The sequence below is a fragment of the Telmatherina bonti genome, assembly GCF_933228915.1.
Source record: "Telmatherina bonti genome assembly, chromosome: 16".
NCBI lineage: Eukaryota > Metazoa > Chordata > Actinopteri > Atheriniformes > Telmatherinidae > Telmatherina > Telmatherina bonti.
In genome coordinates this window covers 4764943-4771427 of record NC_136614.1, presented here as the reverse complement: position 1 = coordinate 4771427, position 6485 = coordinate 4764943, and positions in this window count along the sequence as shown.

Below are 6485 nucleotides of genomic sequence, written 5' to 3'. Positions count from 1 at the left end.
TCTACAGACCCACAAACATACAGACCCACACATCTACAGACCCACACACCTACAGACCCACACACATACAGACCCACACACACCTACAGACCCACACACCTACAGACCCACACACATCTACAGACCCACACACACCTACAGACCCACACACCTACAGACCCACACACACCTACAGACCCACACACACCTACAGACCCACACACCTACAGACACACACACCTACAGACCCACACACACCTACAGACCCACACACCTACAGACCCACACACCTACAGACCCACACATCTACAGACACACACACACATACAGACCCACACATCTACAGACCCACAGACCTACAGACCCACACACACCTACAGACCCACACACATACAGACCCACACACACCTACAGACCCACACACACCTACAGACCCACACATCTACAGACCCACACACATCTACAGACCCACACACATACAGACCCACACACCTACAGACCCACACACACCTACAGACCCACACACACCTACAGACCCACACATCTACAGACCCACACATCTACAGACCCACACACACCTACAGACCCACACACACCTACAGACACACACATCTACAGACCCACACACCTACAGACCCACACACACCTACAGACCCACACACACCTACAGACCCACACACCTACAGACCCACACACATACAGACCCACACACACCTACCGACCCACACACACATACAGACCCACACACCTACAGACCCACACACATACAGACCCACACACCTACAGACCCACACACATACAGACCCACACACATACAGACCCACACACCTACAGACCCACACACACCTACAGACCGACACACACCTACAGACCCACACACATACAGACCCACACACACCTACAGACCGACACACACCTACAGACCCACACACATACAGACCCACACACCTACAGACCCACACACATACAGACCCACACACATACAGACCCACACACCTACAGACCCACACACACCTACAGACCGACACACACATACAGACCCACACACATACAGACCCACACACACCTACAGACCGACACACACCTACAGACCCACACACACCTACAGACCCACACACATACAGACCCACACACATACAGACCCACACACCTACAGACCCACACACACCTACAGACCGACACACACATACAGACCCACACACATACAGACCCACACACATCTACAGACCCACACACCTACAGACCCACACACATACAGACCCACACACACCTACAGACCCACACACACCTACAGACCCACACACCTACAGACCCACACACACCTACAGACGCACACACACCTACAGACCCACACACATACAGACCCACACACACCTACACACACACACCTACAGACCCACACACCTACAGACCCACACACCTACAGACCCACACACACCTACAGACCCACACATCTACAGACCCACACATCTACAGACCCACACACCTACAGACCCACACACACCTACAGACCCACACACCTACAGACCCACACACACCTACAGACCCACACACCTACAGACCCACACATCTACAGACCCACACACACCTACAGACCCACACACACCTACAGACCCACACACACCTACAGACCCACACACACCTACAGACCCACACACATACAGACCCACACACCTACAGACCCACACACATACAGACCCACACACATACAGACCCACACATCTACAGACCCACACACCTACAGACCCACACACCTACAGACCCACACACACCTACAGACCCAAACACCTACAGACCCACACACCTACAGACCCACACACCTACAGACCCACACACACCTACAGACACACACACCTACAGACCCACACACATACAGACCCACACATCTACAGACCCACACACCTACAGACCCACACACACCTACAGACCCACACACCTACAGACCCACACACATACAGACCCACACACACCTACAGACCCACAAACATACAGACCCACACACCTACAGACCCACACACCTACAGACCCACACACATACAGACCCACAAACATACAGACCCACACATCTACAGACCCACACACCTACAGACCCACACACATACAGACCCACACACATACAGACCCACACATCTACAGACCCACACACCTACAGACCCACAAACATACAGACCCACACACATACAGACCCACACATCTACAGACCCACACACCTACAGACCAACACATCTACAGACCCACACACATACAGACCCACACATCTACAGACCCACACACACCTACAGACCCACACACCTACAGACCCACACACACCTACAGACCCACACACCTACAGACTACCACACACACACCTACAGACCCACACATCTACAGACCCACACATCTACAGACCCACACACACCTAAGGACCCACACATCTACAGACCCACACACATACAGACCCACACACACCTACAGACCCACACACATACAGACCCACACACACCTACAGACCCACACATCTAAAGACCCACACACACCTACAGACCCACACACCTACAGACCCACACACACCTACAGACCAACACATCAACAGACCCACACACATACAGACCCACACACACCTACAGACCCACACACATACAGACCCACACACACATACAGACCCACACATCTACAGACCCACACACACCTACAGACCCACACACCTACAGACCCACACACACCTACAGACCAACACATCAACAGACCCACACACATACAGACCCACACATCTACAGACCCACACACACCTACAGACCCACACACCTACAGACCCACACACACCTACAGACCCACACACATACAGACCCACACATCTACAGACCCACACACACCTACAGACCAACACATCTACAGACCCACACACATACAGACCCACACACATCTACAGACCCACACACACCTACAGACCCACACACCTACAGACCCACAAACACATACAGACCCACACACCTACAGACCCACACACATACAGACCCACACACAGCTACAGACCCACACACACCTACAGACCCACACACCTACAGACCCACACACACCTACAGACCCACACACCTACAGACACACACACCTACAGACCCACACACACCTACAGACCCACACACCTACAGACCCACACACCTACAGACCCACACATCTACAGACACACACACCTACAGACCCACACACACCTACAGACCCACACACACACAGACCCAATCATCTACAGACCCACAGACCTACAGACCCACACACACCTACAGACCCACACACATACAGACCCACACACACCTACAGACCCACACATCTACAGACCCACACACATCTACATACCCACACACACCTACAGACCCACACACCTACAGACCCACACACCTACAGACCCATACACACCTACAGACCCACACACCTACAGACCCACACACACCTACAGACCCACACACCTACAGACCCCCACACACCTACAGACCCACACACCTACAGACCCACACACCTACAGACCCACACATCTATAGACCCACACATCTACAGACCCACACACACCTACAGACCCACACACCTACAGACCCACACACACCTACAGACCCACACACCTACAGACCCCCACACACCTACAGACCCACACACCTACAGACCCACACACACCTACAGACCCACACACACCTACAGACCCACACACACCTACTGACCCACACACCTACAGACCCACACACACCTACAGACCCACACACACCTACAGACCCACATACACCTACAGACCCACACACATCTACAGACACACACACCTACAGACCCACACACACCTACAGACCCACACACCTACAGACCCACACACACCTACAGACCCACACACCTACAGACCCACACACACCTACAGACCCACACACACCTCCAGACCCACACACCTACAGACCCACACACCTACAGACCCACACACACCTACAGACCCACACACCTACAGACCCACACACACCTACAGACCCACACACCTACAGACCCACACACACCTGCAGACCCACATACCTACAGACCCACACACACCTACAGACCCACACACACCTACAGACCCACACACCTACAGACCCACACACATACAGACCCACACACCTACAGACCCACACACACCTACAGACCCACACACACCTACAGACCCACACACCTACAGACCCACACACACCCACAGACCCACACACATCTACAGACCCACACATCTACAGACCCACACACCTACAGACCCACACACCTACAGACCCACACAACTACAGACCCACACACACCTACAGACCCACACACATCTACAGACCCACACACCTGCAGACCCACACACACCTACAGACCCACACACATCTACAGACCCACACATCTACAGACCCACACACATCTAGAGACACACACATCTACAGACCCACACACCTACAGACCCACACACACCTACAGACCCACACACATACAGACCCACACATCTACAGACCCACACACATACAGACCCACACACCTACAGACCCACACACATCTACAGACCCACACATCTACAGACCCACACACACCTACAGACCCACACACATACAGACCCACACACCTACAGACCCACACACATCTACAGACACACACACATACAGACCCACACACACCTACAGACCCACACACATCTACAGACCCACACACACCTACAGACCCACACACCTACAGACCCACACACACCTACAGACCCACACACACCTACAGACCCACACACCTACAGACACACACACCTACAGACCCACACACACCTACAGACCCACACACCTACAGACCCACACATCTACAGACACACACACACATACAGACCCACACATCTACAGACCCACAGACCTACAGACCCACACACACCTACAGACCCACACACATACAGACCCACACACACCTACAGACCCACACACACCTACAGACCCACACATCTACAGACCCACACACATCTACAGACCCACACACATACAGACCCACACACCTACAGACCCACACACACCTACAGACCCACACACACCTACAGACCCACACACACCTACAGACCCACACATCTACAGACCCACACATCTACAGACCCACACACACCTACAGACCCACACACACCTACAGACACACACATCTACAGACCCACACACCTACAGACCCACACACACCTACAGACCCACACACACCTACAGACCCACACACCTACAGACCCACACACATACAGACCCACACACACCTACCGACCCACACACACATACAGACCCACACACCTACAGACCCACACACATACAGACCCACACACCTACAGACCCACACACATACAGACCCACACACATACAGACCCACACACCTACAGACCCACACACACCTACAGACCGACACACACCTACAGACCCACACACATACAGACCCACACACACCTACAGACCGACACACACCTACAGACCCACACACATACAGACCCACACACCTACAGACCCACACACATACAGACCCACACACATACAGACCCACACACACCTACAGACCGACACACACATACAGACCCACAGACATACAGACCCACACACACCTACAGACCGACACACACCTACAGACCCACACACACCTACAGACCCACACACCTGCAGACCCACACACACATACAGACCCACACATCTACAGACCCACACACCTACAGACCCACACACATACAGACCCACACACACCTACAGACCCACACACACCTACAGACCCACACACCTACAGACCCACACACACCTACAGACGCACACACACCTACAGACCCACACACATACAGACCCACACACACCTACACACACACACCTACAGACCCACACATCTACAGACCCACACATCTACAGACCCACACACCTACAGACCCACACACACCTACAGACCCACACACCTACAGACCCACACACACCTACAGACCCACACACCTACAGACCCACACATCTACAGACCCACACACCTACAGACCCACACACACCTACAGACCCACACACACCTACAGACCCACACACATACAGACCCACACACCTACAGACCCACACACCTACAGACCCACACACACATACAGACCCACACACCTACAGACCCACACACACCTACAGACCCACACACATACAGACCCACACACCTACAGACCCACACACATACAGACCCACACACCTACAGACCCACACACATACAGACCCACACACATATAGACCCACACACCTACAGACCCACACACACCTACAGACCCACACATCTACAGACCCACACACACCTACAGACCCACACACCTACAGACCCACACACATACAGACCCACACACCTACAGACCCACACACACCTACAGACCCACACATCTACAGACCCACACACACCTACAGACCCACACACATACAGACCCACACACCTACAGACCCACACACATACAGACCCACACTTCTACAGACCCACACACACCTACAGACCCACACACATACAGACCCACACACCTACAGACCCACACAGATACAGACCCACAC